The 23,446-nt window shown below is 40.4% G+C and overlaps 1 protein-coding gene across 16 annotated transcripts in view; it reads right to left on the minus strand.

The window, feature by feature from the left end:
- The window catches only part of KANK1 (KN motif and ankyrin repeat domains 1), a 240,993-nt gene that overhangs the window by 118,201 nt on the left and 99,346 nt on the right, over window positions 1-23,446 (minus strand). For 2 of the 16 annotated variants that reach the window (XM_077966167.1, XM_077966173.1), the window contains one exon: window positions 18,031-18,121. The exons of the other annotated variants lie outside the window; for them this stretch is intronic. The gene's annotated coding sequence lies outside the window, so the exon portion shown is untranslated. The remainder of the gene's footprint in view (window positions 1-18,030; window positions 18,122-23,446) is intronic. 16 annotated transcript variants of the gene reach the window in all.

Genomic DNA, 23,446 nt, shown 5'->3' on the forward strand with positions numbered 1-23,446 from the left:
AAGTTACTGAATCATAAAATGTCATCGCCTTTCCTAACAATGTACCTGAGCAGATGGCAAACAACTACTTTTATGGCTTGTTTCTCCATTACACGTAGAAATATTTATTAACATTGTATTTCTGTCATATGTGTGCAACCAGCAAGAAACCAAGTTAGGCAGCTGCTACCGTGGCTGGGGGAAGAGAGAGTGACGGGTGACCCACTCTGGTTTTTGTCTTAGCAGGTGACCAAGCAAAGCCTCGGCCTGAGGGAGGGGGAGCAAGAACACAGCTTACTCCCCTGGTGCTAAAAAGTGGTGAACAAGGCAACCCCATCAGCGGTGGGGAGCAACTCTCATGACAAAACAGTGTTTTATCAGATCTGATATCTCATTGACCATAAACATACATTATTTTACATACTACTGAGAAAGGAAAAGCATGCAAGATGGGATTTTTATTTTTTTGGAGACAGAGTCGCACTCTGTTGCCCAGGCTGGAGTGCAGTGGTGTGATCTCGACTCACTGCAACCTCAGCCCCTGGGTTCAAGTGATTCTCCTGCCTCAGCCTCCCGAGTCGCTGGGATTACATGTGCTCATCACCATGCCCAGCTAATTTTTTGTATTTTTAAAGATGGGGTTTCACCATGTTGGCCAGGTTGGTTTCGAACTCCTGGCCTCAAGTGATCTGTGCACTTTGACCTCCCAAAGTGCTGGGATTACAGGTGTGAGCCACCATGCCCAGCCCAAGACGGAAAACTGAACAGGGATCAGGGACCACTTGAATCCAGGGAACCAAAAGGCCGCAAAGAAACCCGCCATGCAGAAAGGGATGGCAAAGAGCCTTGCATGTTTCAACCTGGGAACTGGGCAGAGAGGGGAGGAATCTCCCCTGAAGATTTGAATCCTAAGTCAGTAGTTACTCTCATTTGCATTCTGAACTCACACCACCACTGTGGTTCAAATGCCATCAAGCAGGGAATCTAAACTTTGGTCTTAGTTTACCAGCACCTCAGGTGACCAGCAGACACAGACACTGAAGAAATGAACTTCCATGGCAACTTTTTAAGATGGATCCCGATTTCAGATGTTAACTATAAAAATATGTACATCTGTGAACAGAAAAACAGGAACCCCCACCTACTGGGAGGCCCATTCTGGGAGTTATTCAGGATTTGGAGCTAAGAATACCAAAGTTAGGAAGAAGGCAAGACAGAAACCAAAGTCTCAAAAACAAGACGAGGTCTGACCAGTTACCCACTGAAGGGAATGAAAGCACACTGGAGACAGGCAGAATCACGAAAGACTCTGCAGCCAGGAGCAGGTTGAAGACAAGCAGGCTGGGGCTTGGGCTACAGCTCCGTCCACTTGTTTTCTGACTTCAAGAATAAGGACAGAAGCTATCCCAGCTTCAATACCTCATCAATAAGATGCAGGAAATATTCTCTAGGATTACTGAGGAAATGAAATAAGCAACTGTATTTTAAGTGTTTAATATACTGTAAAAGCATTGTGCCAATAAAATTATACTTGTTATTCTAGATACAAATATTCTGAATGCTCCTTAAGACAGATTGTTTTTCTTTTTTGTTGTTGTAATTTTCACTTAGCAGGAGGCTGTATATAAATCAAGCCCTTAGTAAATCCTTATTTAGTGAATATATAAATACTGCCAACATCTGGCCCCAGCCCTATTTGGCCTGAAATTCCTGAGGGTTGGTTACCACTATTGCTGAAAATAGAAAGGGAAAAACAAGAACAAAACCCACCAATCCAAGACAGGATGTATTTGTGCTTAAACAAGCACACGGCACTCTCCCACCCACCCTTGGTCTCCCTGAAACTCAGACCTGCAAAACCAAGATACGAGCTGGAATGACATGATGCTTTCACAATAGCAGACTGAGGAAGACTCCAGAAGACAACTTTACAATGTATTAAACAAGATAAACGGCAGCTTCGAAACAAGAAGATTGTTCATTACTGGCAAAAAGACCCACAACATCATCAAAGAGCACCTTGGGAGAAGAGATTGAATTTTAGGTCCCCAGGAATATCCTGATAATCAAGCTTACCAGCAGAGATAAGAGAAAAGGTCCTCGCCTGGGCACAATGCTTCCAGTGGGAGGGGGAGAAGCTCTGTGGCTGGGAGTGAGAAATCCCGGGCAGAAGATGAGGACTTCCATTTCCAACCTGGGTAGCCCTGGGTACTCAAAGTAGGCTTTGTGGTCTAGGGAGGAAGAGGAGGGAATGGAGACTTGGGTTCTTCCAGGCTCTGCCCTCATCCATCACATGTTTCTGGGTGGACTTGTCCATAAAATGAAGAGTAGGACAAGAAGATCTAGGGCACAATCTGTATCTTACACTTCATGATTCTAGATTTTCCAGGATGGCAGTATTTAAGGAAAGGAATTCTGTGCTGTTCATTCTCTGTTGTCCAACCCCACCTTTTTTTCCCCCCTTGGAATAAAGGGTACAAGAAAAGAACAAATCAGATAAATATGAAATAAAGACCAAAGAGATACACAGAACACCAAAAGGAATGAGTTAGAATGTGAAGAGAAGCACCAGTGTACAACAGTGCAAAACACCAATGGCAGCTGTCTGTCTTCTATCTGATTTAACACACTGTAAAGCTGTCTTCTGGAGTCTAACTTCAGTCTGCTATTGTGAAAGTATCATGTCATTCCAGCTTGTATCTTGGTTTTGCAGGTCTGAGTTTCAGGGAGACCGAGGGTGGTTGGGAGAGTGCTGTGTGCTTGTTTAAGCACAAATATATTCCGTCCTGAATTGATGGGTTTTGTTTTTTGTTTCTCCTTTTCTATTTTCAGCAATAGTGGTAACCAGCCCTCAGAAATCTGAGGCCAAATAGGGCTGGGGCCAGATGTTGGCAGTATTTATTTATTCACTAAATAAGGATTTACTAAGGGCTTGATTTATGTACAGCCTCCTACTAAGTGAAAATTACAACAACAAAAGAGAAAACACAGAATCTGACTAAAGGAACATTCAGAATATTTACATCTAGAATAGTAAGTATAATTTTATTGGCATAGCTTTTTTTTTTAGATGGAGTCTCGGCTCTGTGACCCGGCTCACTGCAACCTCTGCCTCCTGAATTCAAGCAATTCTCCCACCTCAGCCTCCCAAGAAGCTGGGACTACAGGCGTGTGCCACCATGCCTGGCTAATTTTTTTATATTTAGTAAAAATGGGGTTTCACCATGTTGGTCAGTCACTCCCAACCTCAGATGATCTGCCCGCCTCGGCCTCCTGAAGTGCTGGGATTACAGGCATGAACCACTGCACCTGGATGCACAATGCTTTTATAGTACATAAAATATTTAAAATACAGTTGCTTATTTCATTTCTTCGGTAATCCTAGAGTATTTTCTGTATCTTATTGATGAGGAATTGAAGCTGGGATAGCTCCTCTCCTGACTCTTGAGGTCAGAAAACAAGTGGACAGAGCTGTGGAATGCACAAAGGCCAAGCATGAAAGGGGAGGGCCAGAAAGTTGACTGGAGTGCAGGGGAGTTTCTGAAGTGATTTAAGGTGGGAATAAGAGGCTCAGGATGAAAATGATCATATGAGGACCATGGAGAATGGTTAAAATTGGGAAATGAACTGAGTGGTGAGAGATATGGGCAGCCCAGAAAGAGGCTAAACTATCATAGACTTTCAGTACACAGTGCAACACACTCAGGGACTGAGCTTTTTAAAGCACAGGTCCATGTTTGGTCAAGGAGACTCAAAACTTCTTTCCATTCATTTTAGTCTGAATACTTGTTTGAGTAACTCTTTCAGAATGTTTCTATAGGGGCTGTTTCAGTTAACAAAGCAGAGAAAAGCAGAAACCTGTCTAAAACACTAATTTTTAAAGAGTGATCTCAATGTTGTTGTTTTCCAGATATTCCTCGCACAAGAAGGTTTGTAGAAATACAGAACTTTTAACAATGGATAACTATGAGAAGACCCAACCCACAAGTTTCCTGTAGATTAAGATAAAAGAAAAACAAAAATATAGGCAATCTTGGAGGCCCAAGATTCGCCTAGTAATAAACAATTTCTCTGGAAAACTGGAAACAAGGTTTATTTCACCTCAGTCAGGCTGTTAGCCAGCATTTTTGTTGGACTCAAGTTCTTAAAGATTCAAATATTTCCTATTCTCAACCTCTGGCTTATAGCTAAATACTTCACGGTTTTTATCTGCAGGCTGGCCCTACTTGATAAGGACTTAGAAAACTGTACTAAAAAATATGTTTAAACAAATCTTTCCCGTGACAGTAGCAGTCTTTTCCTCCATGAGGAAATCTGGCTCTTACAGCTAATCTGCAGGAATTCGTTGCCAAATAGATCTGTGAGCTGTGGGTTTGCCCAGGACACTAATAGTGCTAACTGCTGCACACTCTTAGGAGCACCTTTCAGACCCCAGGGCATTGTACAAACACAATTTCATATTCTATTTCATTCCACTGACATTTCATAATTTAGAAATTAAGGAACAGAAAAGTTAAATAGCTTGCTCAGGACATAAAGTAAGTCCAAGTCAAGGTTTAAGCTTTTAAACTGAAGCCTGTCTGGCTGCACACTCCTTTTCCTCAGAGAGGGGCTCTCATTGGTGGTTTGGTAAGGTAGCTTTTTTTCAGTTGTAATTTTAAAGAGGATATTGTTTTTGTTTGTTTGTTTGTTTTTTGAGACAGAGTCTCGCTCTGTCGCCCAGGCTGGGGTGCAGTGGTGTGATCTTAACTCACTGCACCCTCCACCTCCCAGGTTCAAGCGATTCTTCTGCCTCAGCCTCCCAAGTAGCTGGGACTACAGGAATGACTATGTCCGACTAATTTTTGTATTTTTAATAGAGATGGGGTTTCACCATGTTGGCCAGGCTGGTCTCAAACTCCTGACCTCAAGTGATCACCCACCTCAGCCTCTCAAAGTGCTGAGATTACAGGCGTGAGCCACCACACCCAGCCTGTCGTCACCCTTGTTTTTAATGCAACTTTTACGATGCTTCTGGTTTTCCTAATTGAGGAATAATTAATAGAAATTGTACATATTCAAGGTATGCAATGTGATTATTTGATATATAGATTGTGTAATGATTACCACAATCAAATTAATCAACACATCTGTCATCACACTTAGTTACCGTCTGCATGGGGAGGGAAGAGAGTAAGGATACTTCCTAATCTCCAGAACATATTCATCTTATAAATGAAAGCTATACCCTTTGACCAACATCTCACTGTTTCTACCATGCCCCAGACCCTGACAATCACCATTCTACTCTTGGCTTGTGGATTCAACTTTTTTATATTCTACATATAACTGAGATCATACAGTATTTGTTTTTCTGTGTCTGGATTATTCCACTTAGCATAATGTACTCCAGGATCATCCATGTTGTTGCAAATGGCAAGCTTTCCTTATTTTTATGGCTAAATATTGTTCTATCCTGTATATATACACCACATTTTCTTTAACCATTCTTAGGATAAATGGCACTTGGGTTGTTTCCGTATCTTTGCTATTGTGAGTAATGCTGAAATAAATATGAAAGTGAAGATATCTCTTTGACATACTTATTTGATGTATTTTAAATATATATCCAGAAGTGGGATTGCTGGATCATATATATAGCTGAATTTTTACAAAACTTCCGTACTCATGTCCATAATGGCTGTACCAATTTTCACCCTAATAGTGTAAAAGGGTTCCCTTTCCTCCATATCCTTGCCAAAACTTGTTACATTTTGTCTTTTGGACAGCAGGCATCCTAACGAATGTGAGATACTAGCTCGTTGTGGTTTTGATTTGCATTTCTCTAATGATTAGTGATGTCAAGCACCATTTTGTTTTTCTTTTCTTTTTTTTTTTTTTCGAGACAGAATCTCACTCTGTTGCCCAGGCTGGAGGGCAGTGGCATGATCTTGGCTCAGTGCAGTCTCGACCTCTTCAGGTTCAGGTGATCCTCCTACCTCAGCCTCCTCACCTCAGTCTTGCGGGTAACTGAGATTATAGGTGCATGCCACCACGCCTAGCTAACTTTTGTATTTCTTGTAGAGACAGGGTTTCGCCATGTTGTTCAGACTGGTCTGGAACTCCTAGACTCAAGCAATCCACTTGCCTCAGCTTCCCAAAATGGTGAGATTACAGGCACGAGCCAGTGCCCCTGAAAAGCATCTTTTCATTTACCTGTTGGCTATCTGTATGTCTTCTTTGGAAAAGGGTCTATTAAAGTCTTTTGCCCCCACCTTCACATTTTTTAGTATTGAGTTGTATGAGTTCCCCATATATTATGGACATTGACCTCTTATCAGATATATGGTTTGTAGACATTCTCTCCCAGCCTGTATGTTACCTTTTCATTTTGTTGGTTGTTTCCTTTGCTGTGCAGAAGCTTTTTGGCTTGATGTAGTCCCACTTGTGTGCTTTTGCTTTTGTTGCCTGTGCTTTGAGGTAATAGCAACAAAACCATTGCCAAGGTCAATGTCCAGAAGATTTTTTCCCCTATGTTTTCTTCTAGAAATTATATGGTTTCAGGCCTTACCGTTAAGTCTTAATCCATTTCAAGTTGATTTTTGTATACAGTGTTAAGGGTCCAGTTTTATTTTTTAGCACGTGGATATCCAGTTTTCCCAACAGTATTCATCGAAGAGACTGTCCTTTCCCTCATTGCGTATTCTTGGCACCCCTTGTCAGCGTGTTTCTGTGCAATCCTCCAGGTAGGTACTAGATCCATCTGACATTTAGGTAATTACGCATTTATCATTTACTCCCACTGGATTTTAAGCTTCTTTCCAGGGCAGTGACCATGCCTTATTTATCCTGTAGCAGCCTTTCACCACACTTAGAGCAGTGCCCCAACACACGGAGCTTAAGAAGAGCATGAAGTGATGACATACACAGATTATTAACTTCTTTGTGCTCCAAGAGAAGTCTTTTATGGAGACTAAAAGTACAAGTCATCAGTTCCAAATGAATTTAAATAGGTTTCAGGTATTCTTCTACTGACCCAAATTAGACCACTCCTTGTTCCCCTTTTCCTTCCATCCCTTGTAAATTCCCATGACACAACAAACCAACAAAAATTCTAAAAGTAGACTGTTGTATGAAAAAGACCCTAAACCTATCAGTTTAAAGAAGAGCTGGAAATTTTTTTTTTTTTTTTTTTTGAGACGGAGTCTCGCTCTGCCGCCCAGGCTGGAGTGCAGTGGCCGGATCTCAGCTCACTGCAAGCTCCGCCTCCCGGGTTCACGCCATTCTCCTGCCTCAGCCTCCCGAGTAGTTGGGACTACAGGCGCCCGCCACCGCGCCCGGCTAGTTTTTTTTGTATTTTTTAGTAGAGACGGGGTTTCACCGTGTTAGCCAGGATGGTCTCGATCTCCTGGCCTCGTGATCCGCCCGTCTCGGCCTCCCAAAGTGCTGGGACCACAGGCTTGAGCCACCGCGCCCGGCCTGGAAAAATTTTTAATGAAAACCACACTCAGTATGAACTTTTCTTCCCCTCTTCCCTCCTTCCTTCTCAAGAGGCTTCGGCAGCACCAGAGCTCCCCAGAACAAACCAAAGCCCTCTGGTGGAGCATTTGGATTTCATCTCCCATGAGGACTGTACCCCTTCCACCGGTGAGGGCAAAGTTCACATGTGAAGTCCACAGAGTAAGATGCCTCGATGGGTAATGTGGGGATTCAGGAACAAGCGAGTAAGCAGGGCTGGAAACAGATTCGAGTTGCATTTGTGGTAGGTTCTGCTTAGGAGATGGGAGGGCAACCCATGCTCTTGTTGACAGCAAAGGAAAGAGCAACTCACCACTGGCTGGAGGAATGTCCACTAGTCATGGGAAGGCAGAAATGGATTATCAAGTTTCAGACTTAAAAAACAAAAAACAAAACAAAACGAAAAACTGTAATTGCGGATGTTCCTTGCAGTTTAAGATCAGAGTAAAGATACCAGTACAAAATCACTGGAGTCAAAGGCCTTTGTATGTGTGTTTTTTTCCCCCAGTAATGGGTCACATGGTCAGAACTCCCTGTATGAACTCTCTTTTTTGGTAATGATGACTTGAGAATTTCCACACTTGCCAAGTCAGTATTACGTGGAACTCAAACCTGACTTGGTGCATATGAAGACTTTGCTCACACTTGTTTTTACTACAGTCAGCAACACTTCATAAAGCCAAATTTAATGATGTAATTTTGGCAGAGCTAATATAAATAGCTCAAAATTATTAATTTACCATTGGTTGCAATTATTAACCAGTATCTACGTTATGTGACAGCTGTCAGTTTTCTATTTACCTTTATTAGGTGAGGCCCCAAAGTAAAATTTTTAGCTAAATATATTAGGTTCCCCGAAGAGTCAGGAAAGGAGCCTGAAAACAGAGAAGAGACTGAATTGAATAGCTTAGATTTCTAGTACTGGGCATTCTGAAAGTATTTTGGCAATTTATTCCGTAAATGAGAATTTAGATCAGATGGGAGATAATAAATTAGAGAATTTGATTCAAGAGGCTTAACTCTGGTTAGTCAAATGATGACTAATTTCCAATCTGGAATTTGATCAATTAGTAAACCAGTACCTCAAAATTGGTTAAGAGTAAAATTGTCGAGAGCTGTAGTCATTTTAAAAAGGTGTTATTTCTTATTCCCAATCAAATCTCATATTGCTGAATTATATTATGCTCCAATATTAAATTTTAAAAAGTTGGCTTTTTAAAAATTGGTTTTTGAAAAATTTTAAAAGTTGGTTTTTAAAAATTTTTAAAAGTTGGCTCATGCCTGTAATCCCAGCACTTTGGGAGGTTGAGGCAGGCAGATCACGAGGTCAGGCGTTTGAGACCAGCCTGGCCAACATAGTGAAACCCCATCTCCACTAAAAAATACAAAAAATTAGCCGGGTGTGATGGCGGGCGCCTGTAATCCCAGCTACTCAGGAGGCTGAGGTAGGAGAATCGTTTGAACCTGGGAGGCGGAGGTTGCGTGAGCCAAAATCATGCCATTGTTCTCCAACCCGAGTGACAGTGCAAGACTTTGTCTCAGAAAAAAAAAAAAAGAAAAAAAGAAAAAAAAAGTTATAATTATCATTGTTATTTTGCTTTTCTCACAAAGAATTATGTCTTGCTTACCTTGGCCCAAGAGAGCAGGTTTTATTTAGGTGGCAGGTCATTTAAGAGTTAACATCCTATTCCAAGACAGGGTGGGAAAGGAATGGATGTGATTAATGACACTGAGTAATAGAGGGTACGAGTATGCACATTTTGGAAGACAACAGTGTACCTGACAAAGTTTTCTTGCCTGCTTAGACCTGAACTAGACAACTGAGAATACAATGAAAGAAAATTTTTTTTTTTTTTTTTTTTGAGATGGTGTCTTGCTGTTGCCCAGGCTGGAGTGCAGTGGCGCGATCTCAGCTCAACCTCCAGCTCCTAGGTTCAAGCGATTCTCCTGCCTCAGCCTCCCTAGCAGCTGGGATTACAGGCGGACACCGCCACACTCGGCTAATTTTTGTATTTTTAGTAGAGAGGGGGTTTTGCCATGTTGGCCAGGCTGGTCTCGAACTCCCGACCTCAGGTGATCTGCTCACTTCAGCCTCCCAAAGTGCTGGGATTACAAGCGTGAGCCACTGCACCCAGTCACAACAAAAGAATTTAAACTAACTAACTCTACGTGGAAAAACAATCTCACCAGTGGAAGACTCTGTTTAAAGCATTTAAAAATCATTGCAAATTATTATTTTAACATTTCAACATCTTAATATGGGAATGTATTGCATATTAAATCCTTGAAAATTACTGTACGGCTGATCTACGAACATCTGCATTCCATAGTCCGTGCGCACCCGCAAGTCAAAGGTAAACTTTCTTGAGGATCATCACTTATCTTCATCACTAGAAGAATGCTGAAGAGTTATTATGATTATATAGTAGCAAATCTGATTCTAAAAGAATGATGAATTCAGCTACTCTGAACTAATGTTGGCTCTTCTTTGCATTAATATTCACATGTTTTCAAATTTTAAAGCAACTGGGCCACCCAAATCTGACAATAGGCAAAGGGACAATTATATAGTACCTGTCCCAAGAAAGAAGTTGCTCTCACATCAGCCTGTCCCTGATGCTGCCGCCCTAATTTAATACTACTTTTTTCTCTCGCCCCCTCTTCTACCCAACTAGATAAATTAAACTGTGTGATGGTTTTAAGTGCTGTGTGGCTTGAAATATAACATTTATACAAACTATTCTAGAGGCACAAATAAGAGGCCTCTCTGAATTTCAAAAGCACTGTAGCTCTCCCCTGTTCCTTTAAGTATTGACTCTAAAGCAAGAACTGAGGATTCAGAACTACAAGGAAGCTTTTAACTGACCTGGGTAAGCACTTAAAAAGAGAGGCATGTACTTAGTTATGGCCATTTTCTCTCCTAAAGGTCCTGCGGATTTTGACCAACAGATACTAAATTTATGTTCAGAAAATGTAGAGTTCACATTTTAAAACATTTTCTTAAGTCATAAGGTGCCTGAAAATTAGTACTGTGGTTATTTTCTCTAATTTTCTACTTTTCTTCTTTGATAAGTTTATTCTCTGTTTTAAGGCTTGTGAGGAACAATGGATTAATAAGGTGGAGCCAGTTTTGCCTCAGGACAGATATTAAATGTCAGGGATGAGAGGAGGAAACACTGCCTGTTCACCCAGTGTGCAGGAGCTTTCTTACTGAATGGAAGCACCACTTCCCAAATCAGCAGTCTGGGTGTTGTGGTTGAAGACTTAAAAAAAAAAAAAAAAAATTAAGCAAGCTCTGGCATTCATCATCATTTAAAAAAAAATCATTTCATGAATGTCTACTGTGTATGTGAAGCAGTGATTCAGATGCCTAGCAGTGAATATGTTTTTTTAAACGATGCAATCTTTGCTTTAAAAAAAATTGTTCCGATAAGTATTTTGACAAAGAGACAATATCTGTTTCTTCATTTTAAAAATGTGATCTGGGGCCAGGCACGGTGGCTCACGACTGTAATCCAAGCACTTTGGGAGGTCGAGGTGGGCAGATCACTTGAAGTCAGCAGTTCGAGACCAGCCTGGGCTGACATGGTGAAACTGTCTCTACTAAAAATACAAAAATTAGCCAGGTGTGGTGGTGAGTGCCTGTAGTCCCAGCTACTTGGGAGGCTGAGGCAGGAGAATTGCTTGAACCACAGGTGGAGGTTGCAGTGAGCCAATATCACGCCACTGCACTTTAGCCTAGGCGACAGAGCAAGACTCTGATAAATAAATAAATAAAGAGTGATCTGGAATAAGAATAGCCTATATTTTCTTCAATGAATGCCATAATTTTACATTACATGGGCTCTAATCTGTATATTTTATTCTTGGGAATACTTTTCTTTACCCAAAGGAAGCAGAATTCCATGGGTAGTACTGAAATAACCTTCAAGATAATGCCTTGTGTGCAGGACGAATTACAGTTTGGCAGGTAGGCCAAACTGATTTTTTTGATAACTGCCTACAATAAGTGGCATCCGGAGAGTGGTTCCATAAATGTTACTGACTGAGTCAGGATTCATGTCATCCTCCACTCTGCCCACACTCTCTTTCAGTAAGAAATTCCATTCTATAAATACGTGTTTTCTTTTTCACAAAAGAGAGAAGTCTTACATGGAGCCTACTCCTATGAGAAACCCGAGCAGCAAAGAGGAAAGTGGAAGAAGCAATCTGAAGTGTGCACATGCATGTGTCACAAACTGGCCTGCCGAATTTCTGCCAAGGAGGACAGGTGCAGAGTGTCAGCCTATCAGCCTAAGTTTACGGTGGGAAAATTTCAGCCTGGGAAGTAACTTTTCCTGCCCACCCATATTGGTGTGCCTCTCCCAACAGCCAGGTGAAAGAAGAGCAGCTGGCTCCGTATCAACATCAAGTAGCTGTAAAGGTGGTATTGGGCTCTGCCTGCCAGGCTGCCTTCAGGGTCCCAAAGAACAAAGCTCCAGGGTCCTGAATGTCTTTAGCCACAGAAGAAAAGTAACTTGCTTCCTAGACTAAACAGATAAACCCATGTGAACATGAGCTAACATTTTTGAGAAAATAAGGGAATAAAACGTAGGCTATTAGACATTTGCCACACGTTCCTAGAAAAGTAACTACTTCTTAGACTAAACAGATAAACCCGTGTGAACATGAGCTAACATTTTTGAGAAAATAAGGGAATAAAACGTAGGCTATTAGACATTTGCCACACGTTCCTGCTCCCCAATCCTTCTCCTAACCAATTCCATTTATCCTTTGAAGATAAAAGACAAGTCTGGTTTTGAAAAATAAATGTTAAACAATGAAGGCAACAAGTGACAGTTGTAGAATACAGACTGTTAAAGAAACTAAACCACTGCCAAAAGAACTGCACTCAGTAAAATAACATTAAGAACAGTTCAAATATATCATAAATTCTTTATATTTTATTAGACATAATGATTCTTTGCAAGAATGAAAAACAAAAATTGACCTAACTGACCCACCATTCACTTATGGTACTATATTAAAAAAAAAAATATTCTTAGACTACTGAGATCTTCTAGAGAAGGGACTGCATTTTAGACATGTGGTAGATCACATTACTATTCACCAAAATTTCCTGCTCCTTCCTAAAGACGAATCACATATCCTCACCCCCACTCAACTCGGGTGTGGCCATGTGACTTGCTTTAACCAATGAAGTGGTAGCAGAAATACCACGTCTCGCTTCCCGGAAGAAGCTTTAAGGGCTAGTGTGGAACTTTGCCTTACTTTCTTTCCCTCCTCTGCTATGAAGAAGAGCAATGACATAAACAGAGGCTGCTCCATCACAGATTGAGGTCAACACTGAACAGAGCTGCAGCTGACAAATAATGGACATGTAGCATGAGTGAAAAATCAATGTGTGTTGTTGAAAGCCACTGAGATTTGGGGTCTTGTAGAATAATTACTATCTTGATTGATACTGAGTGGCTTACAAAGGGCACTTAGTAAAGCCAAGTCTGGATGGAAGGACAGAGGATATAAAGTATTCAGAAATTCTAGGGGCGAAATTTGGTAGGTATCAAGTGAATATAAATCAAATATTTCTTTGATTTATATGTGTAAAGACAGCAGCTTTTAGGTTAAATGACAGCTTGGAGAAGTGACAAAATAGAGGTTTCATAAATTAAAGATCTGGCTATGCAGTTTGATAGTAATTTAAGTGGTGTTCAGGATGTCTATTCTAATTATCAGCACAAGATCTATTATCTTTATTCCAAGTTGCTTCAGATGTGAGTTGATACAATATCACCTAAGCGCTGAGGAGTCACTGAAGTGACTGCTGAAATGGCTTCACTTTAGTCCTCATGGATATGTCATGCAATAAGGTAGAACTGGATAAAAGTTAGAAGTCTAGTAACCCAAACAAGTTCCTAAGTTCACCTAAACCTGAAAATTTCATCTTGTTGATTGAAACTCTTCAGCATTAAACATTTCTTTATTGAGCTTCAGTGCGTGTGGTGCTCAGCTGATGCTGGGTGGGGAGGTGACATCGGTATGATGGATACAGACGAGTCCCTGTTGATCCTTATTATGAGAAACTTTCCTTAGGCTTTCCTGCCTGAAGAGGCTTGTCTGGGCAGGCAAATGGCATCAACACAGGTGTTGAACATATGCTATCAGCTGGCACGACCTTTGGCTCTTGGCATACCAAGGACTAGAAGTAGGCCAGCATTTTCCCACCTGGATTCAGCAGTTGTTTTCCCTGTTCATTCTTTCATTCCCCATGGGTCTTTAGCTAGGTCAGGCATCACTTGGGATCTCTTCTACCACTATCTTCTGTCTTTAAATGTCAAAGAGAATATATAACATTTGTTCTTGATGTCTTGGACATACTTTATGGTAACCTAATATCCAGAAGCTGGTGTTAACTGAACAAATGCAAAGACCAACCAGGGAAAATAAACTGAAAACACACCAATTAATCAAGTGTTTACCTAGAGTATATACTATGGGACTGACTCTGTGCTAGGTACCACAAGAACAAGTGGGAATCAAATTCCAGCCCTTCAGCTCGAATCGCCTTTTTAGTCTATTTGATAAGAAAAAGAGAAAAGCAACAAGATTATCTCCCCTCTTCTTAACTAGCGCAATTTTAAAATGTGGGTACTCAAACCATCACAGGTAAGGCTTTCTCTCACCCAATGGTACTTCTGTAGGAAGAAAAAAGGAGGGAATTCTAGCAAAAAGGAAGAGCACATAATGCCAGATGGACTAAAAGAGCAAAGAATACAATTCATCAGCAAATTATTTGTCTATTAACAGTTTCAAATAAAATGCAATAAAATATATTCATAGAATGCTGTTATCAAGAAGATGATATACTATGCCAGGTGCGGTAGCTCAAGCCTATAATCCCAGCCTTTTGGAAGGCCAATGCAAAATGGACTTGCTTGAGGCCAGGAGTTTGGGACCAGTCTGGGCAACACAGGGAGACCCTCTACAAAAAATTAAAAATTAGCTGGGTATGGTGGCACACACCTGTGGTACCAGCTACTCAGAAGGCTGAGGTAAGAGAATTGCTTGAGCCCAGGAAGTGGAGGCTGCAGTGAGCCATGATTGCATCACTGCACTCCAGCCTGAGACCCTGTCTCAAAAAAAAAAAGGCGGGGCGGTGGGTACCATAAAGTTATATATGTACAATTTTGTACTATGTTAAAAACTGTATGTAGGAGTAATCACAATCAGCATACATACATAAATATGAGTGAGTAGAAGTTTAAGGTGATGCGCTGTAGTTGTGATTTTTTAAAAATATAAAGTAGATTTACATACATTTATTTAAAAAATCATACTCACTAAATCCACAAGGCCCATAACCTACGCCAAAACCTCTAGTCCAGCAGTTTTCAACACTAGACAGTACTGCCCCCACTCCAGGAGGCACATGGAAATGCATGGGAGTGTTACTGGGCAATTATGTCTGAGGGGCACTCCTGGCATTTAGTGGGCAAGGGCCAGGAATGCAGAATACCCTGCCGCACACAAGACAGCCCCACACAATGAGAAACTGTCCTACTCATAACACCAGCAGCACCACTGTTAAGAGACTGCCGCTAGGACAGGACCAGGATCAGTGTCACCCAAGATATGCTATAAAAATCCTAAAATTTAACAAAATACCATTAACTTTATGCCAGTATGATTTTAAAATAAATCTTTTTCATTTAAAACACTGCAGAAGTATATAATCACTCCTCAAAGATGGAAATGGGTAAAAGATCATATTACCTGAATAGAGAAAATAATCTCATTTCCTGAGACAGATCATATTGCTTTCATGTTAGAAACAATTTAAACAAACACTGAGGGTCAAAAAATTATCCCCATCTGCTAAACACACTTTTGTACCTTATCAATACACCATTATCCCACAGGTGGTTTGTTAATTCGTCAGTAACTCCTGCCCCGGATTGAAAGTTCAAAAAGAAAGCAGCAAGGACAAGTGGCTAGAAACCCTGCAGCCACTGGCATGACCAAGAACTGAACACTCTGCTGGCCAACTTGCTCCTTGTGAAAAATGGCCCTTGAGTGCCACCCAGAGATGCTTGGAGCTGCTATGCACAGTGCCTTCTTCCTGGCCTCAAATAAGAGGAGAGGAGAAAATGGAAAACTACTCTTTCATATAGGGTGTAGAAATGAGATCCTTTATGCTCAATTAAATGGTTTTCCTACTTTGCTGCATGTTTAGTACTTAAGACAGTCATGCTCATATTTAACTTCCCAAAAGGCTGTTGATACTGCCATCTAGTGAATACAGTCCTTTTTACAACAGGAAGTCACAAAACTTAAAGAGTTCATGAGCCTATATTTCTAAAGTAAAGTTCAAGAAGTTTAAGTATCCTGTTTTTAATCTCATTTGAAATACTACTTATTTTACATTGAGAAGAGGAAAAAAGTTAGTAATAGAGAGTTTGCACTCTGTGGATTCCTTTTAGGAATTAGCAAAATTTCAAAAATGAATACAACAGGAGAAGGTAAGCAAATTTGATTTTCCATAAAGCAGGGGAGTCCAATCTTTTGGCTTTCCTGGGCCACACTAGAAGAACTGTCTTGGACCACAAGTAAAATACGCTAACACTAATGATAGCTGATGAGCTTTAAAAAAAATCTAATGTTTTAAGAAGTTTACAAATTTGTGTTGGGCTGCATTCAAAGCTGTCCTGGGCCGCATGCAGCCTGTGGGCCATGGGCTGGACAAGCTTGTCATAAAGGACTGAAGCTCTGCACTGTCTCCAGCAATGATTGTTACAGGTGTACTTGCTACCTACTGTGCTGTTCAGAGCATAGTCCACTTGTCCCTATATGGTGAGTACTTGTACTTTTCTTGAGTTGCTAGCTTACTGAATCTTAAAGACACTATGAACTATGTATCTGGTCACAATTCCTTCTTTGCCTTAGCTGCTAGGAAGCATGGAGCCAAATTACTGGCCTATTTCAGTCTACTTACAAGATCTCGTACAGTACATGCTACTTCTATCTTCACTCCATATTTCCTCCTCTTGATATCTTCCTTCTGTCCCAATATGTTCACCCACTCATTTTAAATTTTATTTTGTATGCCCCTTTACTTTGGTACATATAAATAAAACACATTAGTGTTATTTACTGTGTGTATGATGCTCCTGTTGGGATTCTCTGTATGTAACCATAGGCATATGGATGGCAAATATCACAGGCAAAGGTGATTTGTGTCTTATATACTCTTAGGGCCTCTTTCTACTTCTTAATTCCCCATTAGGAGAGCTGCTGCTGGTCTAAACTGGGGTTCGAAAGATACAGTCAAAGGTATTGCTCACGTATAACTGCTACCTTTTCCACATTCCATTCCAGCATGGCCGCCTGAGATGTCTGGCTTAAATTTCTGCAGCTTCTTCAACTGATGGGACTGCTTTTTTTTACTTCTAACCCCACAAATCCTGTCTCATTGTTTCTGTACTTTGTCTCATTCCTAGATAGTTGACCTATGTATCCCAAATAATTTTTAATATGAACCTTTTTTTAACATAAAGGCTTACTAAAAGGCAGAACATAAACTGCTGTAGCAAAAGGCATAAAGATGATGATACTGAAACCCTAAAGGCTCTCCTTCAAAAACAACGGATAATGTGGGATACCTTATCACCACTTTAGCAGACATCATGCTTGTCTGAGAAGCCAGGCCTACATACTGTTGAACTGTATTCATTCCTGTTGAGATAGTAACACCCAGTGAGATTTCATCACTGGGACATCTTAGACTTTGTACTGAATTTCTTTTTCCTATCTCCAACAACTGGCTATTAAAAAAATATTGACTACAAAAATCACATTCTCAGTCTTACCCAAGAGCCACAACACCTGGCTTTGCGTATTTTCTTTACAGCTGCCAAAAGCACAAAACAACAGATAGTTTCCTATTAACAAAGTACAAAGTAAGAGGTATGGGTGGGTTTGTGTGGGAGGTACTATGGGTAATATGTGTGCTCATTATGCAAATAAAAGCCAATCCTATTTTTAAATGTACTTTTATAGGTACAGGCAAGTACACGTAAGAGTTACATGATTGGCCGGGCATGGTGGCTCACACCTGTAATTCCAGCACTCTGGGAGGCCGAGATGGGCAGATCACAAGGTCAGGAGACCGAGACCATCCTGGCTAACACGGTGAAACCCCATCTCTACTAAACATACAAAAAATCGGCCAGGTGTGGTGGTATGCGCCTGTAATCCCAGCTACTCGGGAGGCTGAGGCAGGAAAATCGTTTGAACCTGGGAGGCGGAGGTTGCAAGGAGCCAAGATCGCATCACTGCACTCCAGCCTGGGCGACACAGCAAGACTCTGTCTCCAACAAAAAGAAAAAAAAAAGAGTTAGATGGTCAAGGTCAAGGTGATGAAGGTTACGAAAATATTACTGGGAAGATAAACTATCAAAAATGCCTACGAAATGGAATGACAGTGTCATTTGACAGATAATTAGTATCAAAGGTTCTGAATTTTAGACATGCTCATATCTAATGGGATTGACATACCTATCTTATGAAAAAGTGAAGTGAAATGTAACTTCCTTAGTGGCTTGTTTGGAATTCAGCTTCTGTGCAGGGAGCAGGAACTAAGACACATCTGAAAAGCATGACAGACAGAGGACATGGGCCGTAAGGTTTTTATTCCAAGTTCAATCATTACTTGAGTCCTGTACTTTTTTCTGTGTCCTACACAGAATCCTGGAGATAAGTGTAGTCATCGAAGCTTACACATTGGAAATTAAGGCATAGAGTCGCTGAGGAACTGGCCCAGTGAGCTGGGCTCTTGGTTCAGCGACAACTGTCGGTGACTTACTAAAAGATTCTTTAGTTTGCCTGTTGTTTTTAGTAGAAAGCTGTGGGCTGGACCCAATACTAGCAAACGGAACTCAGGGGGCTGACAGCGACATCTCTGAAGGCCAAAAAACCTCCTCACATGTCAAGTCAACCATCCCTTTAGGTCTTGGGGATGGAGACAGGGCTGGCAGGTGGAGTGGCAGGAGACAGGGCTGGCAGGTAATCTAATTATAATCATGCCAGAGTAATAAAGTGAGTGAGAACATAAAGGACACAGAAGACACTTTCTGTCAGAGACAAAGAATTCAAAAACCACCAAACAGGAGAATACCATTGCATTCTTCTTCTGTGGGACTGTGGACTATGTTAACCATTTATAAACAGCACTCTTGTGTACTGGCCTCTTTCCCTTTGCACAGTCTCAGTGCCCAGAAAAATAACCACAAACATTATTTCTGCCTCCAGGTCTAGAAGACAGAATCAAATCTCAAACTCAGGTCACAGATGTGCAAGTCTAAAGTTGTCTCAACTAACCCTCCGAGCTTTCCAAGGCTAGATATGCCTCCAGTTCCTGGAATGTACAATTCTCTTATCTACAAGGATTCTTCAATGACCCTTAAACCCAGGAAAGCTGGAACCTGCAGGTTCTAGCCATCTCTTGATCAGAGTCAAGTGGGCACAGATATCATTTAACATTACCTAACGCTGCAGACGGTACTCTGTCAAACCAGCTGCTATATTAAACCAACACTGGACACCTCTATGGCTTGTCCGCAGAGGGAACTGCCAGGATTCTATTTTTTATATCACGTATCTAAACCAGTACTTTATTTTTTCACCTATATAGTACACCATTATCACTTCCATATCACTCAATTCTTCAGGACTATCTTTTCTCATTCTACATAACATTTGCTTAAGGTCTCATCATGGTTCACTTTGGAGAGCAGGACTGAAGTTCAGTGAGAATTTTTTTTCATCTTATATACTTCTAATATTCTAATTTATTAGGATAATTGTGTGCTACTTTTATAAAGAGTTTTGGTAAACATAAGTGTTTAACCAAATTAAAATGTATTCATACCTTTAATCTAGTTATTCTTGTGAATTTATCACAAGGAAATAACTTATTATGGCCTGAAGATTTCACTGCGATGATACTTAAAGTAGCAAAGAATTAGATACAATCTAAATTTTAAACATGAGAAAGTCAGTTTTAGAAATTATTGTACATTAATGTAACAATATTTATCATTATAATTGTAAAGGCTTCATGAATGAGTGGGAAGTCCTGATACCTCATTTATATGAGGTATTATATAAAAAAAGCATTCCAAATAAAAATTAAATCACATAAATATATGTATAAGAAAGATAAAAACATTTGTGAGAGTGGTAAAATTCATAGGTAATTTGAAATTTTTAAAATTTTCTTTAGTGAATATAAAATACTTGCCAGTAGCCTGAGAAAAAATAATTTTGCTATAGTTTCAAACTATGATATTAATCAAATTAAGATACTTCTCCTTTATTTAGAATTAACTTCAAAGGGAATGAAAGAAGTACCAATAGATTAAAAGGCAAAATATGTTAACAGGATCAATGTCTATTGAATCTATTCGTTATTTAATTTAATTTATTTATTTATGTTTTGAGACAGAGTCTCACTCTGTCACCCAGGCTGGAGTGCAGTGGAGCAATCTCGGTTCAGTGCAACCTCCACCTCCTGGGTTCAAATGATTCTCCTGTCTCAGCCCTTTTAGTAGCCGGGACTATAGGTGGCATGACACCACACCCAGCTAATTTTTTGTATTTTTAGTAGAGATGGGGTTTCACCATGTTGGCCAGGCTGGTTTTGAACTCCTGACCTCAGGTGTTCCACCCTCCTCGGCCTCCCAAAGTGCTGGGATTACAGGTGTGAGCCACCGTGCCCAGCCTATTGATTCTATTTAAAATGGACTTGTAGCTAGCAATAAAGTTTAAGGAATTCCCAAACAACTGTTTGGGAATGCAAATCTATTTAATTTATAAACAATAAATTTATAAAGTGTTATCTAAATTAAAATAATATAGTGGCACTATAATAACACCACTGCTATTAGTAGTTTAATAATGTGGTAAATAATACTAGGTAAACCCAATTGCTATTTGTGGAAAATCTTTTCTTTTTCAACCAGCTTTCTGAAGGGTTAGGGATCAAGTTTTCTTCCCTTTGAGTTCTGAGAACATGAAGATTTTCAATGATCTTGCAGAAGTTCAAGTCCCACTGAACAAGGAAGGAGAGAGATCAGCAGTGACCCCGAAAGCTAACAACAAGCGTGAGTATATGCCCATGTGTTATTTCCCATGCTTCCATCCAAGAAAATGCTCTATTGAAGCAATGTGTATGAATGCATCTATTATGCATATCACCATGGCCTTATCCCACTCAGTCTCAACACTGGCTTAGTTCACCTCCCTTGGAGACAATCTGGACCATCAACTGGGGTGGAGGCTGTTAAGTAACTCTATGAGTTGTCCTCATCTAGGTAGCTCTTCAGGTGTGGTTCATCAGCCACACCCTAGTAACTGACAAACTTTGTGAACAATTTTTCAATTCTGTTTACTGTTTATCTCCCTGGCTTGATGAAAGACAGGCTGACCAAATCAGCCGGCGTGATGACGGCACTCCTCCTGAAGTGACGAGAGAGACAGCCCACTCTTGTAAACTCCAACTACCTTGACAGTTTCCACATGTAAATGCCCTAAAGTCAATCATCTTCATCCTACATGCTCTGAAACAATGATCTTTTCTTATAGGTAACATTGGCCAACATTATATATAAATAAATTTTTAAAAATGATTTCTTTTAGCTCTTTAAGAGAATACACAAATACTGATAAAGGAGAGTTGGTCTATTGTCACGTAGAATGTGCTACACAACAAATGAAACCGTTACAATTCTGAAAGTTTTTTAGTCTTTCCTTCAAAGATTCCATGACACAAGATAAATTACACACATATACGCACACACACAGAGATTTTCACAAGGAAAAATGAACATTACAATACAACCAGGTAAACGTACCAAGAACATGAAAGGAGGTTGCTAAGGTGTTTCCAAAAGATTGGCCTAATTTTAACACGACATCCATTTCAGTACTTTTTTCTTTGCCTAAAATCCTTACCACCACACCATAGTATTTCCTCCCAACATAGTAAGTTAGGAGAACAAGGAAACGGGAAGAAACTACAGAGGTTCTTACAGCCCTGCCAGCAAATTTTCCTAGCACTCTGCTGCTGGGTTGGGTGAAGAGAACAAGGCTAGCCATCCTGGCCTGGGTGAGCCACATGTGCAGGTATGTGCAGCTGGTCCTGGACTTGGGCAGGAGCAGGAATCTGCGCAAGAACCAACAAGCCCACAGGAGAGGTACTCAACCAAACCAGTGTTTAACAGGCACAGCCATCTCCTTTTCTTTTTCTTTTCTTTTTTTTTTTGAGATGGAGTCTTGCTGCAACACCCAGGCTGGAGTGCAATGGCATGATCTTGGCTCACTGCAACCTCTGCTTCCTGAATTCAAGCGATTCTCCTGCCTCAGCCTCCCAAATAGCTGGGACTACAGGTGTGTGTCACCACACCCAGCTAATTTTTGTATTTATAGTAGAGACGGGATTTTACCATATTGGCCAGGCTGGTCTTGAACTTCTGACCCCAAGTGATCCACCCGCCTTGGCCTCCCAACGTGCTGGGATTATAGGCATAAGCCACTGCACCTTGCTAACCATCTGCTTTCAAGTGGATTTTGATATGCCAAAGTTTACCTCAGTGCCACTCCGAATGACCCAACAAGCATGCAAAGAAATTGAGGAAGGTGAAAGAGAGTGCCATTGTATTAATTACTAGTCTAAGACCCTGTTTTAGAGAATGACCCAGGAAAACATAAAACTAGAATTCAAGTCCCAGTCCCACAGTTTTCCTTGGACATAAAACACTTAAAAATAAAAATCTGAATGGGCAACTACACCTCACTAGTTTCTTCTTAGTTTTTAAGCCAACTCAGTAGCCTGCCTTATCTCATTCTAAACCTTCTGAGAGCAGGGACTTTGTTTTTCCTTTCTGCTGTTTCCACAGTAGTAAGAACATATGGTAGGTCCATATATATTTGATGAGAGGATGAATACATTTCAAGAGCTTACTTGTTTCAGTCCTCTCCACAAAAAAGTAGATAAAAGGTAGATAAAAAAGTAGATAAAAAGTAGATAAAAAAGAATTTTTATCTACTAAAAAGTAGATAAATTTTTATCTACTTTTTAAAAAGCTTTAATCTTCCTTTGTAGCTACCACTGTCATAACAAAGCACTGACATATTGCATCTTTTATTTTCTAAAAAATACATGTGTATACATATAAAATATAGATGTAAATAAAATATATATGTGCATATATAAATATATAAAAATATATGTGTGTGTGTATATATATACACACATACAGAATTTCGCTCTTGTTGCCCAGGCTGGAGTACAATGGTGGGATCTCAGCTCACTACAACCTCGACCTCCTGGGTTCAAGCGATTCTCCTGTCTCAGCCTCCTAAGTAGCTGGGATTACAGGCATGCACCACCACACCCGGCTAATTTTATATTTTTAGTAGAGACAGAGTTTCACCATGTTAGGCTAGTCTCGAACTCCTGACCTCAGGTGATCCACCTGCCTTGGCCTCTCAAAGTGCTGGGATTACAGGTGTGAGTCACCGCCCCTACCACCCCCAGCCCTTCTAAAAATATATTTTTTAAAATTTTACATATTATATAAAAGTTCTATTATATATGTATGTACGTATATATGTGCGAGAGTGTGTGTGTGTAGGAATATGTGTAATTCAATGCCATATACTGGGGGAAAGCTCTATGGTTTTTCTTCCCCTATAATTTTTCAAAAGGGAAGACATGATCATCTTAATTTGATAAAACTGACTGAATAGTAAAACCCAGAACCAGAATTTAGGGTGTGGCATATCTTGTTTAACCACCACCTATTCTAATGGAAAGGGAGTCAGAACACAGGGCCCCCTGACAACAAAGACCTGGCATTCCCCTCAAATGCCATCTGGTGTATGGGCCAGTGAGTTCCATTACCATTTCTCT

The sequence above is a fragment of the Macaca mulatta genome, chromosome 15 (assembly GCF_049350105.2).
Source record: "Macaca mulatta isolate MMU2019108-1 chromosome 15, T2T-MMU8v2.0, whole genome shotgun sequence".
NCBI lineage: Eukaryota > Metazoa > Chordata > Mammalia > Primates > Cercopithecidae > Macaca > Macaca mulatta.